The 23,538-nt window shown below is 43.8% G+C and overlaps 1 protein-coding gene across 2 annotated transcripts in view; it reads right to left on the reverse strand.

The window, feature by feature from the left end:
* EPB41L1 (erythrocyte membrane protein band 4.1 like 1) overlaps positions 1-23,538 on the reverse strand; it is a 223,490-nt gene that overhangs the window by 190,343 nt on the left and 9,609 nt on the right. For both annotated transcript variants that reach the window (XM_084853916.1, XM_084853918.1), the window contains exon 2: positions 11,824-11,880. The gene's annotated coding sequence lies outside the window, so the exon portion shown is untranslated. The remainder of the gene's footprint in view (positions 1-11,823; positions 11,881-23,538) is intronic.

Below are 23,538 nucleotides of genomic sequence, written 5' to 3' on the forward strand. Positions count from 1 at the left end.
ACCACATGATAGGGAGCTGGCTGTCATCAGGAACCGCTGTGGAACAAGCAAACACCATGAAGAGTGACACTTGGATTACATTAGAAGGGGCTGAGGGAATTAAGCAATTGAGTTTGTTAACCCAGACCATGTTTTTCAAGAAGATTTCTCTTACCTTCCCACTAGCAACAGACAAGTTCGTAGCTCCTAGCTATTTGCATTTAATCAAAAAAGGATAGCCTTACTGGTGTCAAGGAAGCCAGAACATATTATGCATAAATATTCAGATTATGCAGGAAATGCTTCTATTGTGCAACACCAGTCCCAAATTATTTAAACAAACCCGTAAGTCATTAAAAATCAGGCACGCACCATTAACCTTTATCCCTAGCCAATCATTGCAACTCCTCAGCAACCATCCTGCCCCCAATTACCTAGTACCTCTCAACAGTCACTTCCAGTCAGGGCCAGCCCAAGACATTTTGATGGCCAAGACAAGGGACAACACACCCTCTCCCATTCCATGGACAAAAGCCGACTGGACTGGCAGGTGAAACTTTCTTCAACACTGACAATGGGACCGCATTGTCTCCCACACCTGAAGGAAGCAGGCTAGCTTAGGGGGCTCAGGGCAGGCTGCATGGTCTACAGCTCTGTCCTCCAACACCTTGCTGCCATCTCCCAGAATCTGCCAACTGAGGTGACTGCTTCCCTCCACCTAATGGTAAGGCTGGCCCTGCTTCTGGAGTATTATTATTTTATTACATTTCTATACCACCCAATAGCCAAAGCAATTTTATAGAACTTCTGAAGAACAGATGTGTGGCTGGAGCATTTAGGCCTACACATTACATCCTACCAAGAACGTTTCAGTATACAATAGGACAAAGGTGGCCTACAGGTAGTATGTATTTTTTTTAATTAAGGGCTGCAAGATCTCTTTTCGCCCCCATTGATTTCACAGACGAAAAACACAGAAACAGTGTGCTTTTAAAATTTAGAAGGCTTTAAGAGAGCCCAGGATTATTTCAGTTTCATTATTAAGACACCGGCATAGGATGTTTTCACTTTTGAAAATCTGAACATTTACAAAGAGCAGGATGTGCACACCTTGTGAACAAATAATATGCACATTATATTAAACCAGGTATCATTTCAGATAGAGTGAATGGCACCGGAAAACTTTCAAAGTTTTTTTGTGCCAATTGCTTACATGGAAAAATTATGGAAGTGTTGTGATTGTTGTATAATTCTGAAAATGTAACTGGGGAGAAGGAAGAAAGCCAGCACTATACAACAGGCAGTCACCCAAAGGAATGTCTTGGTTCTTCAGCAATTTGCTTTGTATTTATGCTGATATTTGACTCTGCATCCTTTTAATTTTTATTGGGCCAGTCACCATCTATCAGCCAAATCTACCTTACAGGCTTATTACAAGGATAAAATGTGTGGAAGCCAGGCATGCTAGCTTGAGCTCCTTGGAAGAAAAGTAAAATAGATTTAACATACACAGTCCCATGTTTAGATACCCAGGCAGCTCCACTGTAACTTTATGAAGAGGACCACTATCAATCTAGCAGTATTGTATTTTTGGGAAGAGCCAGTTAAGAGCAATTCCTACTTTCTCTGGTTTAGGAAAAGAGAGGCCACAGATGGCGGAAGCTCTGTAGAACCTTTACTTAAGATAAATGCTTAAGAACTGGTTTGAAAAATACACTGTATGTTTCATACTTTAAAGGAGAAGACTTCCTAATCAATCTAGCAGTTTTCAAATAATGGTGCTCACAGAAGAAACAACAACAACAACAACAACAACAAAGAACTGAGTATACAGCAGAAGATTGAAAGAGCAGAAAAAATGGAGCAGTTGAAGCTACCAGCAATCATTAGAACCTGCAACACAAGAACTTGGCTGAGGAATGGAAGAGCTGGAAAGCTCAGTTTAATTGTTTGTGAACACTGCAGTGGCAGATAAAGAGGAAGCTGTGAAAATTACACTGTTTTTGGTACTTGATTAGAGAAGGGGTAGGATGGATAACAGAAACATTGTGTTCAGATATTCTCTAAATGCAGCATACCCTGGCTGCAATAACGGGCTGTTTTTATGCTCACTGCAACCCCAGTGGAAAATATACCATATACCAATATACTATTTCTTTTTCAAACAACAGGAGGAAGTATTGACTGAGAACTGCATCACTTCATAGATGCTGTCAGTCAGTCACAATTTTGGACATATTAAAGATTCATTGATAAGGGACCAGACAGCGTGTGGAATTCGAGACACATGAAGATGAGCTGTAGTTGCTGAGGGAATGTATTTAACTTTGCAGAAAAACCTGGTAAAGTGCAGGACAGCTGAATTCTTCCAAGACATGATTCAAGGCCTAGAAGTTCAGACAGTGGGATCTCTATGTACAGTCCACAAGAAAATATCAGAAATAAAGAACAGAGAACACTACAGAATAGCCTTCCCCAACTTGGTGCCTGCCCTCTAGATGTGCTGGACATCTAGCATCCTAGCTAGATGGACTCCTAGCATCCCTCAACACATCTGGAGGGGGCCAGGTCAGGGAAGGCTATTCTACAGAACAATGCAATTATGGTTGGGAAAAACATGAAAAACAGAAAGAGAAGCCCCCAGCTGATTGGAAGGGGAGTATACCACAACAAAACGTAAACACTTGCATCCAAAATAGTTATAAAAAATGGGAGGCGAGAAGGGAATGCAACCCAAGCAGCATGCACAGTACAAATATGGAGAGTTGCGGGGGAAAAAATGTGAACTTGTTCTGTGGGTAGCAGAAAAAAATGGTAAAGAGAGCACATAATTTTTTTTTAGCAAGCACCAAAAAGAAATTTCATTATGGGGAACAAAATAATATGGTTCCAAGTAGATTGGGTTGCCAACTGCAACATCATTCCCTTACACCTCCTGATCCTGGAACACTCCATTGGAAGAGGCTAACCAGCTGTAGCAAAATACGAACTCAAAATAGGTAGGTGTCATGACCCAAGTTCAAACAGCTCATGTTCGAGGGATGAGACCATGGACTCAAAGGTGCTGGGAGTAGAGAGGTAGTGGCCCTCAACACAGATCCCAGAAGACCCCACTTCCACAACCATTTATTTGAGGTTGTGGTTGTAGATAACCAGATAGCAGTAGCACTGCTGGGCTATAAGGCAGAACATACTACGAACCTAATGAAGGTACAGTTCTAGAACATATTGAAAGTAGATCCTGATTTATTACCCTAGTTTGTTAAGCCAGAATGTCCCAGTTTGAACACAATGAGAAACTCTTGCTTAATGCAAACCAGAATAAAAGCACCAAAGCCGGCATGTAAACCATGGTTTATGAAGCTGCAAGCATCTAAACCTGGCCTGTCAGCATGGACCTGGGGCAAAAGTGAGTGTGGATTTGTTTAGCAGGACAGACAAGTCAGTCAGCCACATTTATTTGTTCAAAACTAAAGATTTTCACAAAAATGCCACGTGTAGACAGGCAAGTAATATCTGTTCATTGTAGGTAGATGATCTCCCCAAAAGTGAAGAAATTGTCTTCTAACCCTATACTTCAGCTAGAACAGTCATATAGAATGGGGGTGGGGAAGGAGGGGGGAATCACACCTTGCATACTACACAATATCTACAAAGCATATACAGACAACAGGCTCCAGTTTGATTCACTCTGAATTTCATTAAGTTCTGGGACTTTGATCACACAGCTTCATCACCAGGATATCAATCAATCAAAGCTTTTATTGTTTCAACCAGAGGTTACAACCAGCAAAATAATAACAAAGATAAAACACACATAAAATAAATCAAACAAATCATATTAATTTTTAATTTCCTGCAAGGTCATAAAATTAGGTCTATGCGATTGGGCTGTGAGAGCAAAACTGGCCAATGCCAATAAGACTGTCTTTCTTTTGGAAGTAAACAAAAAGTGTATTCTGTCTAAATCGGACCAGCTGGACTTTTTTTTCAAGAACACGATGCAAATATTTAGAATGAATTTGGGAATAAATAGGGCAACAGAATAAGTAATGAGACAGATCTTCCACTTTGCCAGTATGGCTGGGGCAGAGTCTCGAGGCATAGGGAGTTTTGTTAAAACACCCTTCTAAAATATCACTAAGAAACACTTAAGACCACTTCTAGCACCACTAGATCACCAAAACATTCCATCTCAAGACCTACGTTTGAATTCAACACAAAAGTGAAAAAACTAAGACAGGAAGCAGGAAGTTATTTAGAGTTCACAGAGGTGCTCCTCAGTAAACCAAGGAAATAACAGCAACAGAGATCAACCCTATATTACAAACAACTAGTTAGAGGTCTTCCAGACCTAGAGGCAAGAGACACAGGAAACACGGGTTTGCATGATCACCGCAGCCTACCATGGCTTATTTAAGCCAGAGTGGGTCACGCGCGTGCCAGCATCTGCTGGGCAGCTGTTGAGTATTCAAGCCATGACTGTGGCTTCTTGTGTCATCTGAACCTGGTGGGCGTGGGTTGTTGGCATAATTAAGAAACCACCCAGAACACATAGGCTGTTTTAGGGTTGGGGGTGGTTTCTTAACCACACCAACGGCCCACCCTCTCTGGGTTCAGGCAACATGACAAGCCACGGTCGTGGCTTGAATATTCAAAATGGCTGTCCATCCATGCCACAGCCCACTGTGGCTTAAATGTGGCCACAGCAGGCTGCTTGATCACAGTAGGCTGCTTGAAACTGGTCCTAGACTCTGCCCCCCAGGCCAAGCCAATGGGTGGGATTCCTCCCCAAAGCCCCTTTGACATCATCCTAATATCCAGCCCCATCCATTTTTCCTTTCTCCAGTATCTCCAGGTGGGCTAGGAAAGAGTCCTGCCTGAAACCCTGGACAGCCACTGGCAATCACCATCAGCAATACTGGACTAGATGGATCAATGGTCTGACTCACTGTAAATAAGCTTCCTCTGTCCTTATATCCAAATTGGGCTTTTCCATCACTCTGGCCTACAAGAGAAGCCTCCATAAACCAAGGAAGTGGTGTAGAACCTGTAAATCAAACATAAAGTTGGTCTGAAAGTACAGCATCCGTTTGAGACTTTAAAAAGGAAGACGTCCTAACCAATCCAGGAATCTTAAAACATCACTGACCGCAGCCTGCAACTGCTCTGTAGAACCATCTCGCCAACCACCGTGTCAGGAAATCTGCAATATCCAACTGCAGATATCAAAGCTGTCATTTACCTCCGTTGACAACAAGTGCTTCATCTGTGTCTTTACCAGCAAGAGACACAGTCTCGGAAAAAGTACACCAAAGAGACTCAGGCCTGTTCTTTACCTCTTTCCAGTTTGATATACAGACACATAGTCACAAGTTCTACAAGATATTCATAAGAGATTACTATACTAGCTGTGCTGGACCGGTAGAAGGAAGTCAGAGAGAGAGAGAGAGAGAGAGAGAGAACAAACAGACTCATACGCACACTGATACAAGCATCACGCTGCTCCTTTCAGGGACCCTGAAATGCTGATTTTAAAAACCCTAATCAAGACGGGCTTCGTATGAGGTCTTTGCAGACAAAATCAAGATGGGAAACATACCTTGTCACATCCAATCTCTCACTAGGATAGGGCTTCTTGCTCACATTCTCACAAGCTGCCTCAGACACAACATAAGTTTAAGTCCGGTCAGTTTCTGATTCAAGTGATTGTGTACATTTATTATAGCAAATAGTTGAGTGAATACATATTTTGAGGGAATTGAATTCATTTATAACTGCACAAATGTAGTTGTGTGTGCGCATGCCAGTGTGAACCCTGTCTCCATCTTTACGCTGTGCATCTCCTGCATTTTCACAGAAAGACATTTTCAGAAATAGCTGGCACAGCCTTTCCTGGATTGTACCATTTCAGACTGGAGTGTGGGGCCCACATTTGAACACTAGGTTCTTGCACCTAAACAAAACCTGTATGCATATAGAAAACTATCCCACTAGAGAAGGCTAAGCCAACCTTCTCCATAGCACATCTGCTTTCCACAAGGAGGAAGTTTTGATATAAGAGTTAATTAAAATATAGCATCATCTACCATCAGCCTAAAGGGGTACAGCATAAAGACCATCTCAACTGTTCAGTGATATTTCTTCCCTATGCAATACCTATTAAAGTTTATGTGAACTCAAACCAGAGACAAAATATAAAGACCAAAGGACCTCAATGTGAGATGCACACGATTCTCCTGGCCTCGGTGCTAAGTTGGGAAGTTCAGGTGGCCAGGTGTACTTCTTACCAGCTTAGGCTGGTACACCAACTGTGACCCTATCTGGAGATAGGTTAGTAGTCACCACAGTGGTTCCCTACCAGTTAGGAGAATAGGTTGTCCAATTCTCCTTAAAGGCAGCGGAATGTGGTGACTGTTCAATTCATGCTTTTTTTTCCCCCAATAGGAGCCCCAACCACACACATTGCTACTTACCTTACCCCCACACACAGCCAATGGGACAAGCTTCCTGCCATACAATTAACTTCAAGGAACCCCCTTCCAAATCCCCAGATTTGGGGATCTGCACAACATTCCTGCTATCATAAAATAGCATTCCTTCTGCACAGCATGTTTCTACTTTGATGTACCACAGTGAGAGATCCCAAGCAAACACTGTGCTAGGTGGCAAGCAGACTAAAAGGAAAAAAGAAACAGGAGCACGGGGCCCCCGTGGCATTAGATTCCACAACAGCAGGGCCCACAGAAGCAATATGGCTATTGGGCGGTATAGAAATGAAATGAATGAATGAATGAATGAATAAATAAATAAATAAATAAATATGCCTGTGTGTGCATGCATGCACAGAGCTTGCGCACACTTCACCATGGCAAAGGCACACAATGATGGAAAGCCAAACACACAAGGAAGCCTGTCTTCTCAGATACAAGCTCAGGCCATTTGGATATTTCATTTCTCCTGCAACAGCTGAGATATTGGGGCAGATTTCCTGGGAGTTCCCCCAGGCTGACAGGGTGACTGTCAAATTAGTTCTATTGTGGATGTATATTTCTTTCCCTCGCTGACATGCTCACACCTTGAGGTGAAACTAAGCGCGCTGTACAAATTGGGAAATTTACAAACAACAAAAGACTTCAATCATAGGGCCTGCAGCCAGGCTCAAATTATAGATCTGACACACGGATCCTAGTCTTAGAGTTTGCTGCACTTTTCATATATCCAAAGATATACAGAAAAAAAGACTCCCCCTCCTTCACACTGTCTTCCAACAATTGTGTTAACTGTATTCCTCTGCTGTTGCTGCTTGCCTTAGCAACGGGAAACAGGCTGGAATCTGAGGAAAAGAGAAACTCCAAACATTAAGCAAGCTCCAGCTGACCCAGTTAACACACAATCAGACACTGAGTAAAAGAGGGGAATTTAAAATAATATGACCATTGAAATATCTTAATCACTGAGACAACTGAGCTTGCAAATATGCAAATCTACAAACATATAAGCTTAGAGCTTCCATCAGACCAGTCTTGATGTTGGCAGATCTGCATGTTTAAGCCCTGACCTATCAGGAGGACGTATAAAGCAGGCATATCTGTCCAATTTTAAGAGCAAAAGGGGACACACAGATAAGGCGTGCAGAACCCTCACCCACCGGTATCTTACCTTCCTGCTCCCCAGTGTCACTTTTCTCCCAGGTGGGCATGGGCTCAGGAAGTGAGCCTGGCTGGGAGAAAGCCACCCCAGGGCATACTTAGGAGCCACCCTGTTAGAATCAACGTGGCAATTTCCCCCTGAGAAAGTGGACATGTAGTTGATGAACGAATTCTCAGTTTATAACTCAGTTTAAAGTTATGGAATATGATCATCAGCAACATTGCCAGAAACCCTGCAGCCAGCAGCCAGAAGTTCAGCAGCAGGCAAAGACGGATCAAAGCATCTGAAGGAGTGGTGAGCTACATGCAGATGAAAGTGGAAATGTCATGTATGAAATAAATGCCCCCCCGTTACGATCGTTCAGCTTTGTCACTATCCAGATAGGATCACTGATGCACAGAGTGCTATATCTCCACCTTAACCTTAGCAGAACAGGTCTGAGAACAGGTCAGAGGCAAGACACAGTTTTCAAAATGCAATTATGGGGTTCTTACAATATGTGTGTCAAGGGCTCCTTGGAGACCTCTCACAGTCTAATCTAGTAGCCAAGTCCAGACACAGACAAATGGATTCTTTTCAAAGCTTTATTCCTCTTTTACAACTTAACAACTCTACTGTTAGCAACTAGATATGAGCAGCAAAGTACCTATGCCCTACGTTGGAACAGCTGGTCCCCGTTTGAAAAGGAATTACTGGCAGACCCCTGAACTTAAGGACTAGGGAGAGTCCCTCCCCTTTTCCCTTGGATCCTCTGGGCGCAGCCATTGTTTGCGCGCCAACTGGGCACTACGCCTCCTTTCTGCGCCCTCCATTTGGCGCCGCTCTCTGCATCAGCGTCGCACGTCCATCAAGTCTGCTTCCCGCGCTCTGTCACTCCCAGGACTGCTATCTAAGCTAGGAATGCTGGTGGGAGGAATCTCCGTCAGCTGTTGGCCCTGGGAAAGAGGAGCGCGCTCCTCTCCCAGGAGCGACTGCTCTTCCTCAGAATCAGAACTACTCTGGGATTCTATGGGCTGTGTCCACCCTGACAGTGTGAGATTGAACCAAGGCTAGAAAGCACGCAAAGAGATGGGCGTCAAAGTTCTCCTTTGACTATCCTTGCAACATATTGTCAAGAGCAAATGTGATTTTTTTAAAAAAATGCAGGTAAAAATGCAGGTAAAAATCAGTGAGCATAAATTAGCAAATAGCAATAAAGGAGAGACGCAACAATTTTCTAGAACTGTGGTTGTCAGAGACCTCTAGTGAAATATCAGTCTCTCCCTTTGGGTTGATTAAGACGAAGTTGCCGAAGTATACTTTGTCTGGACAGATACAACCATAGAGGATGTAAGAGGTGATTAGGAAGAAAAAAAAGAGTCCTTCAAAAAAAAAACTAGAGGAAGTGGAAGGAAACCTACTTATTTATTTCTTAGATTTATTAGCTGCCCATCTGGCCGGCTACCTGGCCACTCTAGGAGGGTTTTCCTAGGATTTACCTCTCATTTTTCTTATTTCTGCTAACTTGCTGGAAGTATGTCTTGTTTTCAGTGCATTTAAACATCCACAGCCAAAGTTTAGGGGATGACATCCCCAGGGAAGAGAACTTTGTAGGAAATGCAGTGTCTAGACCCACATTCAGGCATCTCCTGTTCCGGCCTGCCCACATTCTGAGGTCATCAACAGAGGCCCTTCTCTCTTGCCCACCACCAAGGGCAGTTAGTCTGCTGAGCACAAAGGAGAAGCCCTCCTCAGTGGTGGCCCCACATCTCTGGAATCAACTTCAATCATGCGGTTTGTCAGGCCCCTCCTTCGCAGGTCTTCAGGAAAGCCCTGAAGACCCATAAATCTGGGCTGTTGGTTTTTAATGATTTTAATTGGTAATCTGTTTTTATGGATTCTTATCGAATATGTTTTTACTGACTTTTAGTGTATCCACTTCGTGTGTGTTTTTCTCGTATGCCACCTTGAGAGGCTTCCACACTTAAAGGTGGCCTAGAAATAATTTTTAGATGGACAGACATGTGACTCAACATACAAAATGGAAGAAGACGGATGCTACTCCCTTGTTTTCATTCTGTCCAACTTCCCCCCTGCCCTGAAAAGGGCACAATAACAGTCATTACTTGCAATGGAGGAGTTGAGGGGAAAAAATACAGAACATAGCATGCCCTCCTAGCCTTGCAGTAATACAAAGCAAGCCCCTTGGAATTATTGAGCAGAAATTGCTTATAAAAATTTACAAGCCAACCTGTTCGGAGAGAAAAATCTACAGCCCCTGAGGCGCATACATGAATTTTATCTCCTTCCATGCCAGTGACCCATTTATAGCTCTCCTCAAAGATATGGATTTCCCTTATGTCACTAGCATGATATTTATCTGCCCTGACTAGACTGCACTTACTACATCTCTGTCTCTCTGTCTCTGTCTCTCTCTCTCTCTCTCTCTCTCTCACACACACACACACACACACACACACACACCTGTGGGACCTTCCTCCTGCTCTGAAGTGTGGCACAAACCCCATCGTACCCAAAGGAATTTTGCCAGGTTCCGTTTCATCCAAACTGTAAATACCGATGCACGATACTATCGTTCAGCAAGCATTCCCGGCAGAGGATCTTAGTGCCAGAACCTAGGCAGACCTGAGAAGTATCTGCAGATCACTTGGGAAGTGCCGAGAGTCCACCTGGAAGAGCTGGTCTGTAGACTGAGGGGAAAGGTTCTTTCAATAAACAGCTTCACACTTTATGCAGCAACTGGCGTTTTCCCCACAGCAAACATATGATGCACAGGCATGTGTATTTAAACACGCACACACACACACTACATATGCCAGGGGTGTTGAACCTCAAGCCCAATCTGGCCCACCTGGGATTCTCCGGACAGCCCCACCCACTTCCCCTGGCCCTGCTCCTTCCTCTAGCCCGGCCCCTTTTCCCCAACAGCAGATCGTTTAGTGGTTTCCCAGCTTTTGTGCATGTTTTTTTCCTCCATTCTAAAAGCTTGAAATGCCACTCCTAGGGCTTAAATACTGGCAGTAAGAACGTTACGCTAAAATATGCTGGTGTTTTTGGTATTTCTGGTATTTTGCCCCCACTTTTGCCTTTGGCCTGGCCCTTTTTTTGCCCATCCACACTGGAATTCCACACACAGTCACACACACCCAAGCTTCTGTGAAACTGAATTCAACCCTCAGGCTGAAAGAAGTTCAACACCCCTGATACATGCATTTCAGGGCTCCCAGGCATATGGATATGGGCATTTAAGGGCATGCATCTGTCCTTCACACGTAAGCTGCAGAACACACAAAACATATCATGGAAAACACAACTTCCACATAAAGCTCTGCGGCTTTCTCTCCAAGTTCATGTGCGCAGCTGCCTGCCAGCATCTCTTTGCTTTCTCCTTGTGACAGCGGTGGATCAAAGGTTCAGGAGATGCTGTTACTAAACAAATGTTAGCTATGCACAGAATAGAATGAAGGTGTACTGACTGAGGATTTAGGGCTGTAATTCAGAATGTACTCAATAAGATGAAGGCGATTAACACATACACAGAGAACAGAATTCCAAAATAAATGAAATAGTCCAAATCTAAGAAATGGCTCTCTCATCCCTCACCAGCACAGGCCTAACCATAAATATTTAAAGACTTGTGTATGTCATCCATGCTTTACATCAGGGGAGGGAAACTTTGGGAGGTCCAGGGGCCATTTTTACACACTTGCACCTGATGGCCGCAGCTCCCCTGCCCTGCAGCACCAAAAAAAATTAAATCTATTTTTTTTAATTTCATTTCTATACCACCCAATAGCCGAAGAAACAGAGCAGCTACGGAGTGCCAAAGGGGTTAAAAGGGGGGGGGGGAATGGCCATTCTGGACACTTTTTTTTTTTATTAAGTAAAACAACTTTTGAGGGGCAGTAGTGGGAAGTAGGGGCCACACATTGCCCACCCCTCCTTTACATGTTTACTGCAGGTAAACACCAGTGTAACCCTGATGTACATACACACTACAAATTTGTTTTGCTGCACAAAGTGCACTTCAGATTAAGTTTACCAGGAAACAAGTAAACTATGAGCCAGTTGCTTAAATGTTAAAAAGGATAGTAAGACCATTCAGCCTTGGGGATGCGGGGGGGGGGGTTGGTTTGGTGATCTTTCATTCAAGGAAGTGGAAGGGCAATTAAACACTTAGAGAAAACTCACCCAGTCCCCAGCTGCTGTCCTGGGCAATTTTATCTCCGTTCAAACACTGCTCGGACACTGAGGGAGAGAAAATGAGAGAGAGGTTGGAAGATTTTTAATGCGTTTTAAAACGCACATGCACACCAGAATTATGTCTCCTGTGCAGGCTGTCACTGTTAATATGCTTCCCAATTTATTTATTTTTTACAAGTTCAGGGATTTCCTCTGATACTTGAACACCACAAGCAGAAATCACATTTACCATGAATACTCCAGTGTCCCTTGCAGTAAACATGTATCCTTAAGGCCTGGGGTCGCCAACATGGTGCCCATGGGCACCAATGTGCCCACAGACAGCTCCCTTGGCATCCACCAGGCTCTCTGCCCCTCCTGCTTTCTCTCATATTTCTTAAAGGTTTTTTAAAATCCATTTCATTTTTAAAGAGGATGCTGGCATGCTGCAAAACAAAGTGCTGCTTTCCAGTACATGGTATCATCTTTATTTGGGTTCAAAAAAGGTGGTTCTGTGCTTCAGTACTCTGATCCCCAGCTCTGCCTTTTACTTAGGTTCTTGGCCAAGTCACTTTTCTTTTAGTCTCAGCAGTTCGACTTCTGAGAAATGAGTGTTTTGTGACTGGCTATGCCTATCATGGCAGCCATTTTATGAATGGATAACCTCCCCATGGCAGCCGTTTTGTGAGAGCACCTACAACACTCTCAAAATTCCAAATGTGCCCACCAACCCAAAAAGGTTGGGGAACTCTGCTATGGACACCCACATACATACATTGGGAATGTGGCACAGCTGTTATCCACACTTCATACAGCTTTTCCTGTTGCAATGCCCTCCAGATGTTTTGGTTTACAACTCCCACAAGTCCTAGGCAGCATGAATGGAACCACTGCCGCATTTCCTACAGCTTTGCAAATTCACTAGAATCATGGCTGGATGTGGTGAATATGCAACTTTGCATTGACAAAAGCTGAATGGGAAAAAAGAACTTTCTTCAGCCTGCCAATCAGCTCTCTGTGTACATTTACCATCAGATGTGCTCTTATGAAAATGATACAAGTATACATTTGTTTCCCCACGACTGACTGTAGTAATCATCTCCAGCAAATGAAATGGATACTTTTCTGGCCTACACAGTGAACTGTTAATCACATTCCAGTTTTCAGGCCATCTGTCCTGTGTGCCATTATCTCCTCATTATATACTTTAACTTCACCACTGCTGTTCCAGGGGAAACAATGTGGTCACCCAAGTGTTCTGGAAGGCAGCATTTGGCCTGCGGGGTCATTACAGATCCCAATGCAGGAGCCACAAAGGACCCCATTTTGTTCTTGAGCCTCCCAGCACAGCTTACACTTTCATTTGCAACCTGTACAAGTTTAACCTGATTGAAACAATACAAATAGAACCCCAGAATGGCCTGATTTTCACATTAGCCTGTATTTCATGGAAGGAGAGAATTTATACAAGGCCAGAAAGAATAACTACAACCTGTTAGCTGGGCTGTATATCCAAATTCTCTCTGTACAGAGGCCAGATGGTGCAGTTCTAAAATGAGTGTCATAGGGCTGTATGTGGAATAAAAAACCTGTGCAACTGGAGTATACCACACAAGCCAATTCCCTTTCCCATCATGTTCTCTCTACTCCCTCTTCTGCCTTGCCTTTCCCCACTCCCTGTGTCTCTCCTCCCACTTTCCCCCTTTCTATAAGAATCAGACTGTAACAGGTAATATTCATCAAGTGAAAACACAGAATATAGAGCTGGGAAGAGGGAGGGTGGTGGGGAGAAATTGGAAATTGCAATTAAACTTCTTGCAAAAAATGGATCAGAAATAAACTTTCAACAACAACAACAACAAGTAGTGTCATTTTACAAAAGATCAGGACAGTATAGATTTTGCACTAGAATATCTTTAGCTTTAAGGGTTAATTTTATATGACATCCTGGGTACAACAGTACATAAACCAACAATTGCTGTTATCAAGCAAAGACCAGTCTTTGCTGGTCATGTGTTCTTACCAAAGACATGTACAAAGATTGATAGGAACCCACTGTTAAGGAAAAATGTTTGCTTTCAGCTTACAATCCATCCCAAGTGCAACCATGATCAGCTTTCCTTCCTCTATGGATTTCTTGCACAGCCACTCCTGTTCTCACAGCAATTTGACCTTCCCTCCTCTTTATTACTCTAACCCAGGGGTGGGCAACCTGTAGCCCTCTAGATGTTGCTGGACTACAACTCCCATCATTCCTCACCATTGTGTTGATGGGAGTTGCAGTCCAGCAATATCTAGATATCTGGCCACAAGTTGCCCACCCCTGCAGCACCAATGCCAGGTTTTTGAGGACCTTTGGGCAAGACACCCACAATAGGGCCCCCTCCCTCAGCAAATCTACCTCTTCACTGCCATTGTCATCAGCTGCTATTGCTCCCCCCCACTTTCTCATAATTGCTCCCACTTGCTTGCACGATAGGTAGAGCCCCAGAGCGAGCGGTCGTGGCATCTACGGCTCCTCACCACTGTCAGAGTGAGAGGCAAGTGAGCAGAAAGGTTGGAATGGTGAAGAGCAGGAGCCACTCCAGGGGATACCCATCCTTGGCAGATACCCAGTCATGCCTACCCTTGATGCTAGCCTGGGAACCCCTGTTGCCCAACCTCCAAAGTTCAAGCTCTGCAAATATATTTCAATCAGTGCAACTGACACATTTTTGCACCTGTAGGAACTAGAAGTGCGAGGTAAAAACAAAAAGCTGAATTTGCAGGATGCTGAATTTTCTGCCCAACTCCAAATTCTGTGTTTGCACAGAATTCCAGAACATCACCCTGACTATAAATGCCAGAATGTTAAAACAGTGAAGAAGAAAAAACCTGAAGGTAGCCTAGAATTGACAACAGCACAGGGCAGGTGCAGTACAAGTCACTATCTGATCAGCAGGCCCCGCAATTCCTGATATTCCAGTTCTCTTGGACAAACAAAGCCTGCCAACTGTATTCTAAAAACATAGCAACATACACGGCAAGGACAAGAAAATACAGTATAACAACATTTCTGACTCCATTCCACACGCACACTCAAATTTCTGCGGCCCACTCAGTCCTCATTGGCCTGTTTAAGTGGGGTGCACCCCTTATGGCATTTCTCTCAATTTTTTATAAAACTTCTGCAAACCTTGGGGCTCTCCTGAGCATAGTGATGCCTTCATATGGTTTCCCAGTGGCCTTGTTTTGGCTGCAGTCCTGTCAGCACTTGCCCACTGAGTTTGCTGTTAGAGGGAGCGACAGACACTGCATCCACTATCGGCTCAACTCAGCGACCAACCACAGGAAATATCTTTTAGGTAGGACAGAACATATAACCCCAGTACTGTGTCATCCATACTGGTTACTTACTCATTTCAGGGATCAATTTGAGATGCTGGTTCTTACCTTTCAATTCCTATAGAGCCTGGGATCTGGTTACCTTAAGGACCACCTTCTCCTGTATGTCCCTTTTGTCCTGCACATGTCTCCTGACCAACTGAAGTTTAGCAGGTAGTCACAAGCCACAGGGCCTTTTCAGTCACAGCGCCACTGCTCTGGAATGCCCTCCTCAGGGAGGCTTGCCTGGCCCTAATATTGTGAATCTTTGTCATCTGGTTAAAAGTAATATACAGCCATTTGGGGAGGCTTTTGGCACTGGGTGATGCAGTACGCTTTAATCATCTTGTGCTATGACTGATTTGGATTGCCCTGAACGCTGCTTCCGTTTAAGGTTTTATTGCTGTTCTACTTGCATCTGTTGGGTTGCTTTTAAAGCAGTTGTTAGCCACCTTTCATCAAAGGTGAGACATAAATAAATAACAAAATGGAAGAGATACCATCCTTAATGTTATTTATATTTCAGTGTCCACAGTTTAAAAGATCAATTACCTTCACTTACAACTATATCTGTACTTTCTGCTTTCATTGCTCTGAGACATCCGGAAACAAAGGAAGGAGTCTCTAGGTACCTTACTTCTTGAAGCAGGAATGACATGGAGCAAGATGATTCTACACCAAATACCTGTTGCAGAGAAGATACCGGCACAGCAGTCTCTGTCTGCATTCCAGGTGCACATTATTGCGTGGTCAGTGCAAAACTGACACAAGGTTCTGTAAAGTGACACAGGTCTGTTTGCACCAGTATAGAAACATGATGCAACCAAAGTGTATATACCTGATGAGCCACTTCCACTATTACCTTTTGTAGCTTCATTCCTAGGGAAAGTGGAAGCGTACATTACCCAAGTTTGATACCATCCCTTTCCAAAGGGATTTTATCATCCTTAACAATTCAAACCTGCTTTATCCCGAGTCAGAAAAACATGCACAAAAGTCCCATTTCAAACACTGTCTTGATTGTGAATTCACTGAAGGGACTTTAGCAGGGCAAATGCATCCACTGAGGGCTAAAGTGGGCCCAAAGCCTTGCAATCTCGTACCCATAAAACATAGACAAAGAAGCCCACCAGAAAGCAATTGTGTTGAAAGCGATGCTCCTATGTGAGATTATCCTGTGTTTTAAGTGCAGCAGCTGTTGCTATTTGGATCTGGCAGTGCAAGTTTTTTTGTAGGATACGTTCATTCCACTAGAGGAGCAGGGGAACAACTAACCTGTAGTTCGCTCAGTTCAAGAATTATGAGCGAAAAAACTGAAGTAGTCTTTATGAGGCCATAGGGGGTAAGCAGCTGCCCATGTGTGAACTCCTAGAAACAATCTTGTTTAAAGTTGTGCTAAACTGCTGAGAAAGCCAGTTTTACCTGCCTTTCAACTCTTGAATCCACATGCGTATCAGCAGTAGGACAAAGTACAGAGCACAATGGGAGATCTTCTTCTGAGTGGGTGTGGTTTAGGGGTAGGTTGATTGGAAAAAAAACCCAAACACTTCTGGGTATTTTCCAATCAAGGAAAGAGGACACCCTGGTTTCTTAGTGGAATTTCTGTACAAAGTAGAAATAGCCCTGGAGCTGACCTTGACATAAAGGAGTCTGCAGAGGTGGCCACTCCACATAAGAGTGGGGGTGCAGAGTATGGACCAAACTTTCCACTCATGAAGGGCAGATGGCACATTGTAGAAGGAAATGTCAGCACAAGGTCCATGGATATTATCCGAGTGAAGGAGACTCTATGAACAGATTTGTCAGAACTAGGTCAGTGGGAGATGTTCAAGGTGCTTGTCTATCTTGAACAAGTTATCTGCCTACAAATACAGGGTGGGAAGAGCTACCAGACAGCTAAAGGAGGGATGATAGGATACTCTGGCCAAGATGCAATTGAAACTGGACCTATTGCAACCACCCTGCTTCCCTACACTACACTCCATCACCACAAGCAGAGCCACTGCCATCAGTGTGATGTTTTATGTGCGCTGATGATATCCAAACTCCAGGCCTGTACGACTATGAGAAAAAATGCATGTACTGTATGTGCTTATGGCTGGTTAACACCTGGTGTGTGTGTGTGTGGGGGGGGGGTGCGTATTTGTGTAGGGGAAACCATACCCATATGCTTAAACACACAAAAGCCCATTTTTCCTTAAATACAAGTGTGGGGAAAGTGCATCATTCAGTACACACGTTTTCCCCCTTATTGCCATGTACGTTTAATGTCACGTGTGCAGTGACCCTGAGTGGAAACTGGGATGCCCATCTTCCTCTTGCTGGATTTCAGTGATACACTGGTAGTGGAATAACTCATGGGAGTTTGTGAAGGAGATTAAAGGCTCTTCCTATCACCCTTCCCGATCGTGTTAAGAGTGGGAGAACAAGCTACTCTTTCATCACATAGACCTGCAATTAACGCTGCACCTTTCAAAGCTATTGTTCTTTGTAGACATCTCCCTTCAGTCACTGTTCCTGTTGAGGGAGACTTATTGTCTCAGTCAAAGGCAGACTGGCTAATAACCTGTGCTAATTGTCTCTCTTGAGCCTCACTTCCCAAAAAGGCCAAGTGATCAGCAAAGTGCAGGAAGGTAGAGAACCCCAAATATTTTTGTTGCGCCTCTGCTGGGGAGCTTTTGCTTTCATGGCAGCCTCCACCCTTACGCAGCTGAAGCTTCCAAAGGAGCACAACACAGGATCAAAGTAGCTTTTGAAACTTGGAGAAGGAGGAAAGGAGCATGAGGGTCAAAAGGAGAAGAAAATGCAGGAATGCGGTGAATGAGGGGTCAGAGACAAGTCACCCTATCAGTATTTGCTTCCCTCTACATCAGAACTGTGGCTGCCATTTTGACAACTCCAGCAGAGAGGAGTAAAAAGCACTCCAGAACACACAAATGCATTTTCTTTCTCCCGAAAGGTCACCTGTATGGCCTGTGATCCATCAAGCTGAACACAGTCAATCAGCTATGTATTGTGGCAAACCATGGGCTTGAACTCCCAGCCTGGTTTTGTTGCCTCTAGGGGTCTGCAGTCATGGGGATGGGAAGTATTGAGCCCCTGGGTGACTGGATCAGTGGGAGGCCTACCCCAAAGAACAATCAAATTCACAACTGGAGGGCCTTATCTGCTATCTGGACAATGACAGCAGCATAGCTTGAGGGCGAGGGGCTGGTACATGCCTGCCTGCCTACCATGATCTACCCAAATGCTGCCACAGCCTGGCACTCTTCCTGAATGAGTGATCACTTCCATGCCCTGTTGGAAAAATACTAACATACAACTCACAGAATACAGCAGTAAAAATATTGTTCTGTGGGTTACTCATTTTACTCCAGTTTGCAAACACGCATTTGTAGGCCTGATGACAGATGGACACATCAACAGTATCCACCAAAGCACAAGAAAGAAATGAAAGGGAGTGACATATAAAATAAAGCCTCAATCCATTACACCAGATTTCTGGATAGGGCCAGGAATGAAAACACAGCCTATACTGTTCGCCTTCCATGATTTTATGTGATGCAGACAGACACTATCCCTGATCAGTGTACTGGAACGAAAGTCTGATGATTATTTCTGAAGTATGTTGACACAATTCTGAGCACCCAAGGCAATTTTAGAGGTTATTCATTCATTTTTTAAAAAAACAAAACAACATTGGGTTGTCCTACTTGTGAGCTTCCCATTGGCATCTGTTTGGCCACTCTGGGAACGAAATGCTGAACTAGGTAGGCCTTGGGTCTGATCCAGCAGGGCTCTGCTTATGTTCTTATTCAGCCAAGTAATCCCAAATTGTTTTCACCTAGGCCCTTTGTTTAGATCATTAATGGTAGAAGTCAGGCGCCTGATTAACGAGCACTGGCTGCTCAAAAGCCTTCCTTGACAGCTCTAAATGGATGGAGAGGCAGCCGTCTATAGCACATGGGCTACGTTGTTGTTATTGTTGTTCAGTCATTAAGTCATGTCCGACTCTTCGTGACCCCATGGACCATAGCACGCCAGGCCTTCCTGTCCTCCGCTCTCTCCCAGAGTATGCTCAAGTCCATATTCATTGCATCAGTGATGCTATCTAGCCATCTCATCCTCTGCCGTCCCCTTCTCCTTTTGCCTTCAATCCTTCCCAGCATCAGGGTCTTTTCCAGTGAGTTTTCTCTTCGCATTTGGTGGCCAAAATATTTGAGCTTCAGCTTCAGTATCTGTCCTTCCAATGAGCACTCAGGGTTGATTTCCTTGAGGATTGACTGATTTGACCTCCTTGCAGTCCAGGGGACTCGTAGGAGTCCTCTCCAGCACCACAGTTCGAAAGCATCAATTCTTCGGCGCTCAGCCTTCCTTATAGTCCAGCTTTCACAGCCATACACTACTACTGGGAAAACCATAGCTTTGATTATGCAGACCTTTGTCGGCAAGGTGATGTCTCTGCTTCTTACTATGCCGTCTAGGTTGGCCATAGCTTTCCTCCCAAGGAGCAAGCGTCTTTTAATTTCATGGCTACAGTCACTGTCTGTGGTGTTCTTGGAGCCCAAGAAAATAAAATCTGTCACTGCTTCCATTTCTTCCCCTTCCATATGCCAGGAAGTGATGGGGCCAAATGCCATGATCTTAGTTTTTTTAATGTTGAGTTTCAAACCAGCTTTTGCACTCTCCACTTTCACCCTCAACAAGAGGCTCTTTAGATCCTCTTCGTTTTCTGCCATTAGGGTGGTATCGTCTGCGTATCTGAGGTTGTTGATAATTCTCCCAGCAATCTTAATTCCGACCTGTGATTCATCTAACCCGGCGTTTCTCATGATGTACTCTGCATACGAGTTAAATACGCAGGGAGACAATATACAGCCTTGTTGTACCCCTTTCCCAATTTTGAACCAATCGGTTGTTCCATGTCCAGTTCTTACTGTTGCTTCTTGGTCTTCATACAGGTTTCTCAGGAGATAGGTAAGGTGGTCTTGTACTCCCATCGCTTTCAGAATTTGCCAGAGTTTGTTGTGATCCACACAATCAAAGGCTTTAGCGTAGTCAATGAAGCAGAAATAGACACTTTTCTGGAATTCTCTTGCTTTCTCCATGATCCAGCGAATGTTGGCGATTTGATCTCTAGTTCCTCTGCCTCTTCGGAACCCAGCTTGTACTTCCGGTAGTTCTCGGTGATTCACAAAAAAAGAAAACAGAACTGAACCCTCCAGCCGTTGTGTATTTGCAACAAATTCTACATTTCACCCAGTTCTGCACTATTCAGGTATCAGGTTTACTATGCCCTGAGATTTATATTACAATAAAGCAGGGGTGCAGCAGGGCTGAATTCCATTTCAGAGAACCTGGGGAGGGGGGGCATATTCCAGTGGTGGGCAAGGCCAAAGACAAAAGGGCAGGGCCAAAAATGCCAGCATATTTTTAGCTTATACTGCCAGTAACTAAGCCTTAGGTGACGCATTTTGACCTTTTAGAATGGGGAAAGTCTGCATAAAAGCTGGGAAATCACCAAAAGATAGGTGGTTGGGGGAAGAGGGTGGGGCCAGGAGAAGGGGCATGGCCTTTGGGGAACCCGTTAGGCCAAATTAGTACCCCTGGGCCTGCGCTTCTGTACCCCTGCAATAAAGGATGCCTTTAAAAGCACACTTTCTTCTAAACCTCTGACATCTTGTTTCTTCTCACCAAGGTCTGATTCACATATTACTTTTTTGATATGAACAAGAAAAGAAGTAACTACAGGGTGATTTCTGTTATGGTCAGTTTCAATTTAATGTGGTGAATACGTCATGGTAGTTATTTTTATGTGGCAATAGCTATTTACCATGCTACAGCTAACCATGCAAGCTGCCGGCTGGTGACTTGATCACATCACAGGCCCCAAAGAGGAGTTGGACAGAGAAAAAAAATATATTGCCGACTAATTTTTAACTGCACATTTCTAAGATCACCAGCCCAGGGGGTGGGGTGGGGGGACAATTATGCCTTCCTGGAAAATCTTTATGAGAAATTATTACCTGTTCTGGAGGCAATTCTCTGCAGTAGCTAGCTAGCAAGAGTGAGGTCAGTAGAGATTTCCAGTTGTGGGGAAATTACAGGATATACCAGGATACTATACATGACTTTTGCCTGGGACAGAAAAAAAGATACAAACATGGAGCTACTGCACTCGTGCGCCGCATTTGGCGAGTGCAATGTAGCAAGAAAATAGTGGAATAACTACAGCTGCTAATTTATATAAATTTATAAATGAAATAAATGTCCTTCGAAATGAAAATTTCATCACAAACACAAATTTCTCAGGAAACTTTGTTGTGATTATACTGTGTAGCCAAATGCCATTTCAACTGACAGGGTGAAGAGCCGAAGCATTTTGACAAGGAGGGTGAGAGAGTTCCATAAACTCTGTGGTAGTTTTGGTCTGGACAAGTCTGAAGAAGTGTTTGGGTCTGCTGCACTGGTTCCTCCACAATCAACAAACGCTCTCAAACATAGTGGAAAATCTGACAGGAAGAACGCTTTTAAAATTTTCAAATTAAATTGCTCTCCTTCATGGGGAAAACACCAAACTAATTTCCTGACCAGCCCTGGTAAAAATGAGATCATCTGGAATATTTCAGGATATGGTCCTTTTAGTATATAGGCCACAGTCATTCATCCCGACACACACAACTTATGCCTCACTACGTTTGCAGCATAGCTGGCAGACATACATATGCTCAGTATGAACACTCTAGATATGGCTTCATCCATGGCTTCATAATTTCTCTAGAAATAAAAATAAAACATTTTATTCATTAAAATGTTTGCTCTGGCCTTGTTCAGAACTGAACTGAGGTAGCTCAGAGTACAGACCCCAATAAAACATAACACCCTTAATTCCATGCCACAGACATTTTAGAGAAAGAAAGAAGTGCTGTCAAAATTTAAGCAAGATTGCTAAAATAAATTTCCTAAAAAGGAAGGGTTTCACGGGTGAATGGTCTCTGCATAGAGCAGAGATACGCAACCTGGTGCCCCCTAGATATTTTGGATTACAGTTCCCATAAGCCCCAGCCAACATGGCCAATGTTCAGGGTTTATGGGAACTGTAATCTAAAACATCTGGATGGCACCAGGTTGCCTACCCTTGTGTAGGACATATGCTTTGTATGCAAAAGGTGCGAAGTTCAACCCAGAAGAGCTACTGCCACTCATTGTTGACAAGACTGAGCTAGATGGGCCAAATGGTTCGACTCACAATAAATCCAGCTTCCTATGAATTTTTACCACCCCAAAGAGGCCTGCCTGATCCTTGCATTACATACTTTCAAAGGCACACAAATAACAGCCCTCACATAAAGACATTGTGCTGCATACTACTACAGATGATAAGGTAAGGTTCTACTCATGTTAGAATGGGCAAGATATAAGAACAGAGGAAAGACCCAGGGAGCAGGGAGGAAGGAAGAGATACTGAAGAGTCCTCTTTGTGAAGCCAGACAACATACAGGCACGTTTTCTGTTGGGGACAGTCATTGAGATGAGAAATATCTTTGAGAAAACCTTAGCTCTATGATGAGCCAGCTATCTCTTGTCTAGTGCCTAGCTGGAAAAATATCTAGCTTTTTCAAAGAACTGAGAGAAACTAAACATCCCTGAGAGGCATTACTGTTAGCAGCTTATCACAATTTGTTAAATAACTAAATGAGTTTGCAAGGATTATCACTCCCTTTTTATTGTAAGATTCCTCCAGGAGAGAAAAACCTGTAGAAGCCCAGAGTGCCCAGCTGCATGCCATGCTACCCAAAATCGACAGAAACTCTTGCCAGCAGAAATGGTGCCAGATCAATAGTGCATCTAATTAGAGCACTTTAATTGCTTCCATTGTTCATTTAGATCCATCTTCCCCCAACAGTAGCATCAGAAATAACCAACAATGCTCTCTCAGCATCCTCAGGTCTGCCTCTTCACATTTACATCATCCTAAAGCAAATGTTGACATTTCAGACCTCCAATGGAAAAAGAAGGGAGCTGGCTGAGTTTCCCCTCTTCCTTCAAAGCTCACATCTTTCCAACTTCAGATGCTTCCCTACAGACAGGCAGCCTTGACAGGCTCATACCTGGCTGCCTCTGTCTCAGCCAGCCCTGTTTTCCAGCAACACTAATGACAACAAACAAGATTAATCTATTACAAAGGGAAGTGTGGTTAAAATGCACAATGGGGTTCCTCTCAGCCTCCTGTCCACTCCCTGCTTGTAACGAAATGGCTCCACAAATGGCTCTTCATCCACGAAGATGCAGTTCTGTTCACCATCTTGCACAAGGGAAGAAATCAAAGCTAGAAATATCCACTGAAAGGTGTCATGTCAG

The sequence above is a fragment of the Heloderma suspectum genome, chromosome 4 (assembly GCF_057233095.1).
Source record: "Heloderma suspectum isolate Gila_16-S chromosome 4, 16-S_ref, whole genome shotgun sequence".
Classification (NCBI taxonomy): Eukaryota; Metazoa; Chordata; class Lepidosauria; order Squamata; family Helodermatidae; genus Heloderma; species Heloderma suspectum.